This window comes from Betta splendens, chromosome 13 (assembly GCF_900634795.4).
Source record: "Betta splendens chromosome 13, fBetSpl5.4, whole genome shotgun sequence".
Lineage (NCBI taxonomy): Eukaryota > Metazoa > Chordata > Actinopteri > Anabantiformes > Osphronemidae > Betta > Betta splendens.
The window spans coordinates 10,139,766-10,156,312 of record NC_040893.2 but is presented as its reverse complement, the minus strand read 5'-3'; the positions used below and the strand labels follow the sequence as shown (position 1 = coordinate 10,156,312).

Sequence of the window (16,547 nt, the reverse complement as noted above, 5' to 3'; positions counted from 1 at the left end):
AATAGAAGCCAACTTTATCTTTGCCTGATGAAATGACCGCGCTGGCAGGCCCTTGTGGAATGTGGTGAAGGCCCTGAATTATAAACATAAAGAGTCTCGACTGTTTGTCATTTATGACCTCGCCAAATGGAATTTTGACCTATGGAGCCTTACAAATGCGAGCAGGACCCATTAAAGGGTTTGAATTCATAGCTTGAAGCTCTCATTAAAATGTAATCTACAGTATGTGCGAACAAACACATTTTCGAATGTCTCAGATTTGACAAAAGGGAACAATTCCTTATGACACAAAGCCAAGCATTTTCAACATAAAAGTAAAAGACAGCTTGGCAAAAGGCTGAACAGTCACCGGCATCCCTCTGGAGACCTACTCCGTCCATATGGCATCGCGCCAATTTAGCTGCTGCACCAAGCTGTCATTACAGTACACACCAATTAAAAGAACCAGAAAATGCTGTAGGAATTGCACCCAGAGACTGATGCTACTCTCTCCACACACAGACACACCTATACTAATATAGATATGTCCACCTTTCCACACACACCCACAGATGAGCACACACTGAGGTGGTAAACACTCACTAATTGGTGTGGTAACAAGCTCCCTGTCAGTCAAACTCTCCTTAGTTCACGCCGGTATTCTGTTCATTCTGGTACATTTCTGTAGCACTTTAATCAGCCACAATTGGGATTTGAATCTCCTTCCTGGGCTGTGTTTTGGATATTTTCTCAGTATGTGTTTTACTGTGAAGAAACAGCAGAGGTTCGGTTTTGCTTTCTTGATTAGGACATGGAGTTTGCACGTTCTCCCCGTGTTTGCGTGGGTTCTCTCCGGGTTCTCTGGCTTCCTCCCACAGTCCAAAGACGTGCATTAGGTTGATTGGACTCTCTCCATTGCCCGTAGGTGTGAGTGTGTGTGTGAATGGTTGTCTGTCTATGTGTTGCCCTGCGATGGACTGGCGACCCGTCCAGGGTGTACCCTGCCTCTCGCCCATAGTCAGCTGGGTTAGGCTCCAGCACCCCCGTGACCCCGCATTAGGGAATAAGCGGTTTAGAAAATGGATGGATGGATGGATGGATGATTAGGACATTTATACAGGTTGTGACCATAATTAATAAAAAAATCATTACAGTTCGTCTATTTATATTAAATAAAGGTTAAATAGATTGTATAATCAATCTTCAATCAATCAATCGTCTATAGTCAATCAATCAATAATCAATCATTCTTCTATTATTATTTTTCTTCTTTGTCTTCTTCTTCTATTATTTTTCTTTCTTTCTTTCTTTCTTTCTTCTTCTTCTTCTTCTTCTTCTTCTTCTTCTTCTTCTTCTTCTTCTTCTTCTTCTTCTTCTTCTTCTTCTTCTTCTTCTTCTTCTTCTTCTTCTTCTTCTATTATTATTATTTTTCGGCTCCCCAGATTACAGGGTGTACCTAAATGCCTCCAGGACAAATCGTTTGGGTGACACGAATGGAGTTTTGAAAAAAGTTATTGGTTCTTTTCAGTTGAGTGGACGCGGTGGAAAAGAAGCCGCCAAGGAGTAAATACGACTTTTAATTGGGAGGCTTATGCAGGTGCGCTCGCCTCTGGACGTGTAGCACCTGCGTCGCAGTCAGGGAGTCGCCTTCAGGTGTTAAGGTTAGTGTTTGACGCACAACCACTCAGGATATGTTCTACGTCCCTCTTCCATGCGATGTAAACGTTGTTCTACTGTAGTTCTAGCAGCTAATTGCGCCTCGCCCTGAGGATAAGCTAGCGCAACGTTTGCTGTAAGAACCAGTTGGTTAGCTAACTCTGAACTGGGCTAAAACTAGTGTGTGCACTAAAAGTGTGAAGTCAATAACTATCGTATAGTCAATAACATAAATAAAGAAATAAGCCCTGAAAAAGTCACACACAGTATGTTCAACTCTATTTTACAGGCCTTCATACTGTCCTCGTGTGCAGCTGTTGATGAAGGAGCATCCTCTGAATGATGTGACGGCGCCGCATCCAGCTGGGTGCAGTAGCTTTCGTGGATGCAGGCTTGTCATCTGGACACTGAGGATCCGGAGTCTTTCCAAGGGGACGGTAGGAAAAATGACATGACACTCACAGCACCTGAGGGGAGCCTTGGAATTTATTTCCACTTTCACTTTGGAGCTTTCACAGTTGACATTTTATTTTGTGTCCAGAAGTAAAAAATCAAACACTATAAACTTTAAAGTGGCTTTAGGAAGTAAATACAATTGCACGTTACAGTTTATATTTACAGTAAATAAAGAGAAGGCTGGTGACTAAATATTATTTGTGCGACAACAAGATTTCTATTTGGAATGTAGAACATTTTTCAGTTTTTATTTATTGCTTCAGTAAGTTGTGAATGCATAGATTAGTTCTGATCCAGCAAGTTAGACCCACAATCAGAGAGATGTTATAGGTCACACATGGCTTCTGTTAGTTTGTTTTTCACTGCTTCAGCAGCTGATGTAGATTCATGTCTGTTTTGCTTTTGTCCTTTAGCACTGTATTTTCTTAATACCACTAGATTTCTTGATACCATCAGATGCTCTGTGTTTAGATGTATCTGTGAAGACATAAGGTCTGTTTTCCTCCACGATTAGGGAAAAAAAAACTCATTACGCCGTTTAAATCCTGATTTTAAGGAGCCCTTTTAAAGTGGCTGGCTGCCAGCAAACTATTAGTGCATCTAGAATTAAGAGGCTTCACTAATGTAAGCCTTTGTTACATTCTAAGTCAGCTCAATGATGTGATGATAATATGCAAAGGGAAATGTCTTATTGAAGTGGCAAGCTGCCAGCTTAACTGCCCAGCTGTGTTAAGAAATTAAGGCTTGGTTAATCTTCGTTTTTGTGATATTGCTGTCTCTGAGTCCTTAATGAGGGCAGAGATAGACTATTATCTGTGGCATGCATCCAGTGAGGGCACGATCCCAGTGAACCAGCCAGCTGGGTAGAGCAAATGGCTATGGCCCTATGCTTTTCATTTTCATTTTCCCTCAGTCCCTTCTCCACCTCTTTATGGTTATTTCTGTCTTGAGAAAGGTCTTTGAAATGTATGAAGTTTAGGGTTAAATACATTTTCACAGCAGCAATAATTATAATAATAAAATAAAAATGATAAAACAAAGGTTTAAGGATTTGTGGTTTGCCGATGTGCATTAAGAACAGGACTTCTTAAAGGCATAATACTGTACAATGAACAACACAGCGAAATCTTCAAAATTGCAAATATTATATAAATATACACAATATTACATTTGCACTTATTTATAAGCCATTAAAACATGGTATACTGTGAGTGACTAAAGCATTCTTTGACCATACTTCCTGGAGCAAGTTCAGTTCCTCCTCCTTGTAGATGTAGTAAAGTCACTGAGTTAATTTTAGAACTAGGAAGAGCAGGGCGGAAGGTGCAAATAAGCAGCTAAAGTGTGAAGATGTATGATTAATGTTGTTTCTCAGAATTGAAGATCTATTTAACAGGAAAACACTCATCCAATCATTTATATAAAAAATGTGTACAAAGATTTTTTTCAAGTGTTTCTTAAGTGAAGAGTAGCAGAGAAGAGAGGGGGAAGCTTTCAGTGCTAACTGGCCTCAATTTACCTTTTTGATTAATCCATCTTCACAAAATTAACACTCACAGCCTTTTAAGATGTTAATAACGTATGATCTTGGATAAAAATCAGTCTGTGCTTTTGAAGTAATATCTGATCATCTATAGGACATGAAGACAAAACATTCAAATAAAGGTTAATATTGAAAATTTATATAAATAAATTAATAAAGGATCTGAATCTTCTGAGTTGCATTTGTTGTACAATTGTCGTTACAGTAGTTTAGGCCAAACTTCCAAACCAAAGATTGGTGATAAACCAGTCTTTATCAGCACCTGAAGCTAACGAAGTTTGATGATGGGACATTAAGAAATTGTTCCCAATTAAATGCCTGTCCACACATCCAAACTCCCAGCTTCTGTTTGACACTACAGTACGTGCTTTTTCTATTACACACATACATACAATATATATTTATAAGGCTACTGTTACTATATTACTGGGAATTACCCGCTTATTCTCTTTACTTTCCAAAGACCATCCTAGAATTCAGCTTTGTTATAAACTGTATGAGGCAAACTGCAAGCCTTGTGTCAGGTTCACTCTGGTCTGGATGAGGTGGACTAGATTGGTTTTACAATAAATGCACCCACATTGGACGTGTTCTGTAGTTTTCTTCTCAACCTTCACTATGTTCCCTTTCTAGCAAAAGTAATAATCATCCGTGACAATCACAGAGGACTTCATATAAATAGATGGTAATATAAACATGGGTTTTTAGTAATCCAGTTATTTGAGTTTCTCTAGGATTCGTTTTCAGCACTACCTACCACAGTATATGAACTATTATTGTATATAATATTTTCTTGTAGCAAAGGCTTATAGTTCAGACAGACAAGTATTATTTTATTAATTTGTTCTGATGTTTTTGCAGTGGAAAGCAGGAAAAAAGTATTGCTGTCATAAGCGTGACAGACCTTGAGTGTCAATAGCTGTACTAGGCCTTCATGTCTCTTTTGATGATTTTTCAATACTTTTTACAATAATAAAAAAGCTTTGCATAGCAACATTTACTGTGTAATCTAAATAAACAGCATGCATTATGTGTGAATATTGCTTAACTTTAAACCTGAACATTTACTTTTTGCTGGTAAAATTAAATTTGCATAGTTTTTACTGCTAGATTGCTGTAAAAGACAACAATACATTGAATTTCCTGCAGATACACCATGTTTTTCTAGAAGTGGCTACACCTCCCTGAAGGTTTTTCTGCAGAGGTAGCAGGCATTTCACAATGTTCTTACCCTTACCTCTACATTTTTAAGATACCTCTGATATAGTTGGTGAACTTAGCTTTGCTTTGTGGTTTTGGAGGATGAAGATATTGTTCCATGTGCTGTCCTCTTGCCGAACATACTTTTACATATCTTTGGCCTTGGTTCTCTGAGAAATGTTATTTAATCACCACTTCCACTGATTTTCAATCAGGGAGAGCTTTATGTTCTGTTTTCTACTATTCAATTTCTGTATGTGTCCTCGAAGTCAAGATAGACTCTGACTTATGCTTCTTTCTGAGATTTCCTGGACCCTACATACTTCTCCCTTTTTCAGTTATTTTCTCAAATCTCCACATCTTTCTCTCTGACAACCACTTAACTCTCCTCTTACTTTTTGTACCCACCTATCTTAAAACAGTTTCTCTTCAGCTCTTTCAATTTTCTCCCTCTCTATCTTTTATCTCTAAAAGATAATTCTATCCTTTTGCTTTTAAGATGTTCATCCTGCCATTCCTTCACTTTTGAACCCAGCAATTCCTGATCTTTCTTGAAACTAATCGCACTATACAGCATATGGATGTGTGTCTGACACATAACCAGCTGTATAAGGTGTAATCTACAGTTATTTTTTCCTCTGCCAACAACTTTTCACCCCGTTAGGTATGATTTATGAGAAATAAATCCATATTAGTTTAACATTCCCATTGCTCAGAATGATGATGACACCAAACCTGATACAGTTCCAATAAACCACAATGTTGCTCCACCCATTAACTCACAGTGGTACAAGGTAGTCTGTCCATTTTTCTATCTAGGGAGCGTTGGAGAGCCAATGTGTCCAATTGCTTTATTGCCATTTGTACTGCAATTGCAAACCTGGCTGCTTTCCACTACAAATAATTCTGCAGAGTATATACTTTTCAAACATTCAGTTTAGCCCTAAATAGCTCATTTTAATGAGATTCATCTGAATTGGTAAACATGAAAATAACTTCACTGCTTATTAAGAAAAGAAGAAGAAAAAAAGTTTTCATTGAATGAACAAAAGCACAAAGATAATGGAATGGTAATGTGAATAATGTCTGAATGTGCTTTTTTTTACAAGACTCCCAGAGGGATGGTGCCTCAGCTGATTTAAAGACCCTTATTACTTTGTCCCTCATAACATATATATATATATATATATATATATATATATATATATATATATATATATATATATATATATATATATATATAAAATACTGTGCTTTTTCACAAAATTATGGAATGCCAGAACTGTCCTACTTTGTGTTGTTTCTTTTTTGAATGCAATTTGAGGGAGTGACAATGGGATTGAATCACCTAAAATTCACAGATGCAAGATGCATCTTTCATCACAAGGGACAGCTGACCCAGACAGCAGCAGGTGCTGAGACTGGAGCAGGTGGAAAATGTCACTGATATGGATGATATGTCGCTCTAGAATCCAAATGTATCTGCAGCCAAATGCACAGTACAGATGTCTTATCAGAGCAGACAATCCCCTTGGTACTGCAGCAGTATTCTCAGCATGAATACTATTGAACCCTATCTGCATTCTGTTGGTTTGGTGCGTTAACTGCTCTCAGTAGATTCCTGTGCACACCTTTTTGTAATCTAATGTGTTGAAGTACAATGAAACTACAACATAGTTATATGTCATAATTTACTAATTAAAGCCTTTAATGAGTGGATTAAGTGCAACAGAACTTTGTGCTGCCACTTGTTCTACAATCGTGAAATTGCATGAAAACTATGATGAAAAGTCAAATCAAACTACAGTATCTAGGAAAGTTAATGGGATAGAATAAAGATTTGTGTTTTTAGCATGGGGACCAAATAGGATATTATGCCTTTCAGTACTGGATTTGTAACTTTTTTTAATGTGTTTTTTTTTTAAACTATTTATGCCAAAAGAAATTACATTTCTGTGCAAAGTTTTAATGAATTTCATAGTGTGAAATTCAGTGAAGTGATGAGATTGAAATGTGGATGGCATAGTGCAGATATAGTTGTTTTTTTACATAAAGATATTTGAATAAGGGTGAAGGGTGATGACAGATAACACACACACATACACATACACTGGCCTGAGTTCAGCCACAGGCAGCAGCATCGATCTTCTCATTTCTGCTGTGATGGGATTTTGGTTGGATCAGTTGTTTATCTTCGATGGCATCGTTGTGATAAAGCTCCATCAAGCAGACTCTGACTTGCAAAACTCACTTTGTTCTCTTCTCTAATGTTTAACGATACAGTACAATACACATGAATACAAATGTCCATCGTTTGCAGTTGCATTTCTGTTCTCATGATAAACCTGCAGAGGATTGCTTTGTGCTAGAATCCTCTTCAAAGCCTTGGCCTCTTCCTGTTCTTACTACTCTCTCTCATTATTACACCGAAGCTGAGCCTTGTTAAACGCACTACTGCTGCAACCAAAGATCAGTAGTTTTAGTATTATTTCTCATGGTTAACATTTTCAAGTAGATTTACAAGGCAATTTACTCATCACAACCATCTGACTTTGTGCAGCTAATAATGCCATAAAAAACAATGAACAGCTTCTACACACACATACTTATATCACACAATATACAGAGACAAGCCTACAATGTACAGTAGGCTGTTCTATGAAACATGTGGTGCATATGTACAGTAAAATGAAAACTCCTAGCACAATGTGACCCAAATGAGCACTGGTTGGACTGACAGGTTGCCATGCTGTTCATTCAGAAACAGATTTAGATCACTGCAGCCCCCTGCTGTTTTCTGGCAAATATGGGCAAACACTGTGTACTCTGAGGTTTAGCCCCAATTAAGCACGCCTGTGCATGCAAATTCTGAAAATATTTTTTCTGACTCTCACCATCAGATTGTTTTTTCCCTTTGTGGCTTTCTTATAACAGTTCCCTCATCTGGAAAATTTGGGCTGGCAGAGGACGGTAACTTTGGGTTTAATTAGTTGAACTAAACTTGATGAGATCTTGTGGTGTGCATCCAAGCTAGGATAAAACCAGGGGAGAGCAGAGCCTTTCGGTCCTCGCTCACTGTGAGCCGTCCTCATTAAAATACATCTGATGGTTGTCTGCAGAAGATTAAATGAAAAACACCATGAGGTGGCCTTATTATAAATACTGAACTCTGCTGATTACAAACAATTGCCTTCATCACCTACAGTACACCCCCTTTCTTTACCATGTAGGATGTCTGCTGAGTCCATTCATCCGACTCGCAGCAGGCGTGGCGGATATTATTAATCCTGTCTGTAGTGGACAGAGAATAGAAGGACTGTAGCAGCAGTGCAGCAATCATACATGCTTGATGAATGGTTCACCTGTAGCCACTGTCTACTGTAGCAATCAAAGAGGCAAAGTAGTCCTTAATGCTATGGGTTATACACCATCTAAAATGAATGAATAAATGAGTGTTAAGGGGTATGGTGATTAAACCCCACAGAGAGACCAAGCTGAAGTAAATGTAGGCAGGTAACCTCATTCCGTAAATCATTCTTTCCCTCTGTGATTTTAGGTTGTCATGAGGACACCTGGTAACTCCGGCACATACAGCCACTGCCATTAAATGAATCTCATTTCAGTCAGAGATAACTTCACGCCAGTGTGAGAAGCAGCCCCTGTGTTATGTGTGAAACGTGTCGCGTGCAGGGAAACAAGTATGGAGGGGCGAAGGCGTGAAGTGGAATAAAAACAGAAATGGAACATCACAACGTCAATATATCATCTTCTGTTACTATGGAGAAGCCAAAAGACAGAGTAAGAGTAACATTTACCTTTTTATTTTCACCGTTCCATTGAGAAGTCACTTGTTTGTAAAAGGAGCCTCGGTGCTGATCTTCTTAACATACCCCCTAACATCAGCTTCTTTCATTCTCCCCTGGAGCTGATACAAGTTCCAGGCTTTTGTTATGTTCTTTCATCTCAGGTGTGTGTAGTAAAACAGAAATAGAATGTATGTACTGTATTGTTTATACCCCAAGTAACTGTAAGTAAGCTGATGAAGTTTAAACTTTATTACATTTGTACATGGTTAAACTCGTTTCATTCAATTAATCCCAGAGCTTTCTAGTAGTCAAGTGGCACAGTCTCCATCTGTGCATAGGAAAAGCAGTTCTTTGAGGCAGAACACGTCCAGGTGCAGTGGGCTCTCTCTGAGTGTGAATGAGATTTGACACATTTAAAATCTTGAAAATCAAGTTCAGGTACAGTAGCCACCCTGTGTTTAAGTCTCAGGATGCTTGTATTTTCTAGTTTTTTTTCTTGCCGTATCAGCCCTCTGAGACTCCACCAGGAAGGGAGAAAATCTCTTCAAAGATAACCTGAAAACAACCAGTCAGCCAGTATGGCATAGACAGGAAATTGAAGTGGGGAGGGAGGGCAAGAGCTTTCAGTTAGTCACAGTTTAGAAATAAATCATTCAGTCACTCAAGAAGCTGTCAGGCAAGTAGTAATGGCACACGGGGCAGTGAAGAAGTCACTTCAGCATAGATGATTCAATCACCTGAGCCCACCTCAACATCAGGCTTCATCGCCTTTAGTGTTTCTTTTACAGACCTTGGAGTTCACATCAGATGTGTCTCTCTAGAGCTTTTTCCTTTATGGTCGACCATTGTAAACTAAATTAGTTCTGTGTATGTACAGTACATGGCTGGATCATACGTACTGTGTATTCAAAGTTTTCAGGGCTTCTCAATCAAGGCGTCTTGGCACCTTGTCTTTCTGTTTTTATCTAACATGGGATCCATGACCTTATTGTTTCTCTTCAACAAAAAATTACACAACACAACAAAGTCTTTTTTTTGTCTCGAGGAATAAATTTAAGAAGCAGCTTAAAAAAAGATATTTACTACCAAAAACCACCAAGGACCACAAGATAAATTACTTCATATTTTTTGTTTTATTATGCAGTAGCTTGTCTGTCTATATTGAATTTCTGTCATGGGCATCTATGTGTACATGAAGCGTCGCCCCTGTAGAGAAGATGAGGTGATTAGGAAGTGGAGCTGTGCATAGATTCACATGTCAATGAGTTAACATTTCCCTATGTTTCTCAAAGTTGTAATCTGCTGTTCACATCAGTGGTAAGTTGATATAAATATTTATCTTAATTAATCAATTCAGTAGCATAACTAGCTTTTAGTATACAGTACCATAGTGATTGTGGTGGGATTTGTTTAATTCATACCCTTTGGGGAAAATTATGTACACATGCAAAAGTGACTGTTTAATTATTAATGTGTAATGAAATTAATGACTCACCAGGTTGCTTTTGACTTTGTTGTCCTCGATGCTTGTTGATTGATTCCCTTTTTATAATCATGTTCACTCACTGCTACAGAGCTCCTAGAGTGAAGTATGAATCAAGTCTGAGTATTAGAATCTGTTTTAAAATGAGGCCCCAGGTGCCACATTTCCTTCAGCTGCTGATAGCTCACGGCGTGGCTGTGTTCTTCATCCTTCAAACTTTTTCCATTTCCGTTATGATGGTGCTGCAGTAATGTTAGAGTATTCATTCCCCCTTTCTACATCTGTTAGGAGAGATATATTTTACTTTCATCCATTATAACACTTCTGCTCCATGTGTGGGTATATTTAAAAAAAAAAAAAACGGGAGGGAGTTAACAGGTGGTGTGGAGAGTAAAGGAGAAAGAGGAGACAGAAATGGTAGGGAGCTGATCTGGTGCTGGACGCCTGCCAAGAACTAAGAAGCAGAGAACTGAAGAATGGAGTAGATCTAGGGAGCAAAACGAAGTTATGGCGAGCAGATTGGGTATTAATGAGAGGAAAAACGGAGCCGCTAAGAGATGGAGAGATGAGGGCACTGGAGGTTAGGAGAGGACAGATCGGCAGAGAAAAGTAGAAGGGACTGAGGGGAATACATGAGAGGGGCAATGATAGCATGAGATAATAGCAGAGCAGGGACGGGAGGAAACAGACTATTTGGGTTTTGTTCACAGAAGCGTGGGTTGCATTTAGCAGAGAGAGCAAACAGGGCTTTACTGTATGTAAAGCTTGTATGTTTTAGTCAAGGTAATATTATTAGGCATCCATGCACAGTAAATGATAGGCTGAGTAATTAGGGGATAGTAGGCTGTATTCTCTGCGCCTTCCACTTGGAAATCCATAAACATTGATTACCACTGTACTGGATAAAATGACAAATAAGCAAAAAAAAGAATAATAATAAACGATAATCCTCAGCTCATACGTTCCGGATACTCGTGCCTTTATTGAATACACATAATGGAAAATGAATTGACAGCGACAGTATAGACTTCCTGTGTCTGGAGTCAGGCCTTAGCAGAGGCTGGGAGGAAGGCGTGGCTTAGAGCTGCCTTGACTTGAAAACAAACAGGCTCATTGTGCTGTTTACTAGCAGCATTAGCTGGTGTGAGGCCTACAGTAACTCTCTGAAGACCTACAGTACGTACAATGTGGACTTTCCCACTGTGGCTAGTGGTTACTAAGCAACCAGCATCTTCGCTTTTCACAGAATTATTGTTGGTAAAATACACAGTGTGCCTTTAAGGGTGACTTTAATATGCCAATATTTACTGTATTGAAACTAGACTTGCAACGCTTCTAAATGCATAGGTAAGGAAAAACGACTGCTGACTCCTGTACATTCGCGTGTTCTACCCCAGTGTTCCTTTTATGGTTTGGCTTACTATTTACTTTTTCTGTTTTTTTTTCCAAACACTAAAAACTAGTAAAATGCTGATGTGTCATTTATGGATGAACCCTTTTGTCAGGGATAAAGGCAATAGTTGATTCTGAGATCAACTTGTGTGGGTGCATTACACATGTCAGCATGATGGGCTTGTGTGTTCATAGGTGGTAAATACTCCACCACCACCTGAACTAAATCTAACACAGAAGGCTGCAGAATGCTTCTTTTGTTAGAGCCGATAGAGGCTGTGGGATGAGCTCGACCTCAAATGCTGTTCACATCAGACAGCTGAAGAATAAAAAGAGCAGATCGAATGGTCCAAACTTCCTCCTGGATGTTGTGCAGCTACAGTAAAGTGTATAGTATGCTTAATTAAACTCTGTTGCTATTACGTTTTCACTCACTGTGTAATGAGTGTGATCAAAAAGGACTTGGCAGGTTACATGTGTAAATGTTTGTGCTATTAGCTTAGAAATATTGTTCACACTTCAAACTGTGTAATACTGTATGCTGTGATTAGAAATCCATCAAAAAATTAGTTAAACTCTCAAAGCTCGAAAATTCTTGTTTTGAACATTTAACATACTGTAGTTGGGGTAGTTTCCTGTCACAGGTACCTTACACTTAATTATAAATCAGCAGCTGCTTACCTGCCTTTAAGTTCAACTTCTTCAAAGTATCATGTACATGCTCAGTAAAGTTACAAGAAACCGAGTCTGACAGAGTCATCCAATTTAGCTTTATTTTATTAAAAAATATCCACACACCATAAAAATTACATGTACAAAACTATAGGATTTGAAATTGCTTTATGTACACATACAAAAGATAAAGCCCAAACAAAAGGTGGGAAACACAGGAGGGAAGAAGTAAAGATGAAGTGCGTCTGATTTTTTTTTTTTGTGTGTGGGGGTGGGGGTGTATGGGTCAAAAGGTCTGAAGTTCTCTGTCTATTCTCCTTTGCATCAACTTATGTCTGTGCAGGACTCTGACCAGTCATCCTGACCACGGTGACACTGGGGAACGTGAGTGCAAATATGCATACTACACATGAATGGTGTCTGTGTAGCACATACTCCCTCCACTGTCAAGAAGTCAAAATGATTAGTAAGGGAAATCTGAATATTTAAACTGTAGCTGTAGTAGCAGGTTATTGGGTGCGATGTGACTTGTTATCAGTTATACTGTGTAAACTTAAACACATTATAATGAAGCTATGTATGCAGAGAACCTGGAGGACTTACAACCAAGATGTCAATACAAGTGGTGTGATTGGTTCACAGAGTTTTCTGTAGAGCTCTTCATCTGTAAACGTATCCAGTGGTGACGGTGACAATGTTGACAATGCACATGTTTGTGTAAAAATGGAGTAACTGATGTAATCTGACTGATTTAACTGACGTGTTCCTTTTATGTCGGTCCATTCATCTTTCTTGACTTCGGATATGGGACTGTCCACCTCTTTGCTGGGTCTAACAAGAAGATAGAGAACAATCAATTAGTTTATGTGATACAGTAGAAAACTCAAACAGCTGTCTGGCCTGTGTAGTTTTCAGTTTGAAAGGAAATGTTTAAAAGTCTTGAAATAAGCCCTCTTTTAAAGTTTTGTTGCAAGGAAGATGGTTTCCTTTGTTTGCTTTTTATAAAAATCGTGCACCCTGTGGACTCAACATCAGGCCTCGGGATTTATTTAATCTAAAATTATTGTTTTAAGATTTCAGAGAGTTTCTCTACAGATGTATATGTAGATGTACATATTTTCAGGCTGCAGCAAAACCATGTTTATCTGGAAGAAATGCATAATTTTTTGAGATAACATAATTTCTTTAGACTTCTTGAGAATTTTGCCCCAGTAAATTAATTTTTGCTTCTTTTTTACATGTCAGTGCACATCTTATGTCTGTGGATCACAGCAAATACAAATTACAGGAGCCCTTTACTTCCTGCAATTTGAAAAGGAATGACCATGACAGCCTGCCTCTCTCTCTGATGACTACACATCTACTGTACTTCAGTTAGCCAATCCTGAAATCTGATTGAATTGTGTCTACTCTGACAAGTTCTTATCAGGCAAAATTTGTCAACTGAACTACAGTGCTTTTGGCATAGAATCAATGTTGGGAATGTCCCAGAACACCAGCGAAAAGGAAAACACACAAACAAAACATGAAGGCAGCTGTTGATTTCTCCGTTTAAACAAATGATTAATCAGATTCTTCTAAGTTACTGTGGATTTGTGTGGAGACTGACAGAAGGCAACTGGCTGGCCCACCATCCCCCTTGTTAGACTTGAACAAATCTCCCAGTGCTTGCCTCATTAGTAGTGTAATGCGAGCATGCTAAAATGATTAGCTGTCACACTGGTAGTAGTCCTCTTGGGAGGAACCTGGTGTTGTTCTCAATTATTCTCCTTCATTGAGGGTTGGCAGAAAGTGTGGAAACTTAAATGGTAATAGTTAAAAATAGACAAACAATTTGTTACATAGATAAATAAAGTAAACAAATGCTTGTCTAACTAAATGGAACTATCACACTACACCTTCTCTATCAGTGTATAATTTATTTTCACATTATGCATTTGTAATTTAAACTTTGCAGGAGCATGCGTATAGAATTACGGTTAGTAGAATTTTTTTTTTTTTAGATAAAGGTAAATAGTTTATATTTTTTCATTATCATTATTATTATTATTATTATTGAAATAAGCCCTGTTAGTGCTACTACAGTATAGCCACTGTGCAAGCGTACAGTATACACAAGTGCTTTTGCTAAAATCATCATAATCATCATCAAAACACACTACTGGCTCTCATGAGGACCGTCCATAAAAAAGACCAGGAGCTACTTCAGCTGCAGAGGATGAATGTATTAAAATTACCAGCCTCAATCTGCTGATGTACAGCCTCTTAGATGAGAGCCCACAAACTGTACGGTTAATGCTTCAAGCAGAACAAGTGACACGTCCACTCTTCAGAGGGACTGTGTGAGTCGGGCCTTAATGCTCAAATTGCAGCAAAGAAATCATTACTTCCTGAGAACAATGAGCAACAATGAGGGCTGAGAAACCCAAAACCTATTCACTCGATTAGAGGAAAACGGTTGAAGATTCTCTCTGCAGCAGCTGCTGTGTCATGGTTAAAGGTAGCCTCTCTAGCAGGGCAGGTGTGATGGTGTGGGGGGGCTTTGTGGATGACACGGCAATTCAACTGGTTTTACGTACTTAGTGGGAACATCAATCATTATCCACCAGGGCAAAGAACCCGAACATTCTGGGATCAAATGATTCATTTAAGATGGAACTTTTCCTGTTTCCATTTTCTGGTATTTACACACGTTTATAACAGATTTATTCATTAGGTTGGTTTTCTTTCACACCTGCCCTAAATAGGCTCGTTAGGTTGACAAATGTTAGGGTGGGTGTGAGTCGATTTGAAGGTGTGACTAATATATCACAACTCTCCACTCTCTTTAAAAGTAAAATTGGACCTAAATAGTCAAGTTAAATTTAACTAGCTTAGGCTTGACAAAATGAACCGAGGACTTGTTTACAGGGACAAACAAGGGTTTAAATGATTCATCGTTTTGATTCATTCACAACTTATTTACTCTGTTCCCTAGCTGCAGCTCTCCAATGAACTGAACACAGATGGGGAAAGAGTCACAGCCACAGAAGAGAGTGTTCAAGTTTAGTCGCTCAGGTTTACCTGGCCAGAAATGTTTGCTGCTACAGTAGTTGTGCACGCTGTCTGTCTCCAGCAGCTTTTAGACTAAAGGTTTCTTATGTGATACAGCAGGTCAATAAGGCATCACTGCACACAGAAGTTCCTGTGGCCACATAAACTTAGCTGAGTGTGTTTGGTGGTTCCATTCCAGCCTCCACCTACGGTATCATACAGTACATAAGTTTCCTTGGTTGAACCCCTGGAACCCCTGGTTACATGGCAGCTCTGCCACTGCTCTACTCTGTGTTCGCCAATGAAAGATGAAGAGACATTTACTCCTACTAAGTTAGCAACACATACTCAGTATATGTGAAGACCACACATGTACTGTTTTATTGCCAAGTAACAGGCTTCCACAAACCCTTTGACTCCTTTGAGTGTCCGAATGCAGACGTGTCATCATCTTCCTCGTTGGCACAATCTTTTTTTTGTTCATTTGTTTGTTTTCTACCATTGAAGGCGGAAAAGTAGTCATACAACGAACAAGCACGAAAATAAACATGCATTGTTTTGTGTTGTCATTTATTATTCATACTACCATGGTTTCTTTGAGCGACCAAAGACTCCTCGCAGCACAATGCAGCTGGAGCTCAATACATTCTGAGTAATCCTCCACACATCCCACTCACTGTTCCCCTGCTTTTTCACTCCAATCGTCTTCTTCTGCTTCTCCACTTCATCCTTCACTCTCGCTCATCTTTTTCCCTTTCCCCCTACGTACGTCCTCACATTTCTAAAGCTGCTTATTTTGTACGGTCTCTCTCTTTTTGTTTCTCACGCCAACGGTTCCATTCAAGAAGCCATATTGGAATTTTATAACCATTATTGTAACATTTGTACATGAGACGAACATGTCTACCTACACTGAACAAGGTTCTTTATGGTAATTTTTTTATGATGTCACTAAGCCCGTGATATTACACTTTTTGTCTTTTTTACTTTAGAAACAAAGTGTGTTGTTTCCGGAGCTAATCATTGCTGTCGGTCACCGATGTCCACTACTTTTGGATGAAATGCAAATATATGAAATTTCCTGGAAAAATTGATGTACTGTATTGCTTATCTTTTCTGGTCATTTGTAGTTTATTATGTACACCGTAAGAGAGAAGGTGTGAATACACAGTGCCTTTGTAGCATTTCCCCTCATCCAGCATTTTCTCATTTAAATGTCAAACAGGATGTGGTTGTTAATGAGTAAACATGCATACCTTTGATACCTCTGCACCAGTTTTTTTTTTACTTAATATAAAAATATCAGTCCTCCAAATAGTGACTAGTG

The 16,547-nt window shown here is 38.7% G+C and overlaps 1 protein-coding gene and 1 long non-coding RNA gene across 20 annotated transcripts in view; one reads left to right on the top strand and one right to left on the bottom strand.

The window, feature by feature from the left end:
* The first annotated feature begins 587 nt into the window (after positions 1-587).
* The window catches only part of LOC114868382 (uncharacterized), a 129,734-nt gene continuing 113,774 nt past the window's right edge, over positions 588-16,547 (top strand). For 4 of the 8 annotated variants that reach the window (XR_008696388.1, XR_008696390.1, XR_008696389.1 and 1 more), the window contains exons 1-2: positions 1,319-1,640; positions 1,925-2,072. This is a non-coding gene — a long non-coding RNA (uncharacterized LOC114868382). Of the gene's footprint in view, positions 1,641-1,924; positions 2,073-16,547 lie in introns of all 8 variants that reach the window. The other 4 variants (XR_005898518.2, XR_003788021.3, XR_008696387.1 and 1 more) reach the window with 3 other exon arrangements.
* The window catches only part of zgc:172282 (leucine-rich repeat and fibronectin type III domain-containing protein 1-like protein), a 107,288-nt gene continuing 103,015 nt past the window's right edge, over positions 12,275-16,547 (bottom strand). For all 12 annotated transcript variants that reach the window (XM_055513760.1, XM_055513768.1, XM_055513761.1 and 9 more), the window contains one exon: positions 12,275-13,018. The gene's annotated coding sequence lies outside the window, so the exon portion shown is untranslated. The remainder of the gene's footprint in view (positions 13,019-16,547) is intronic.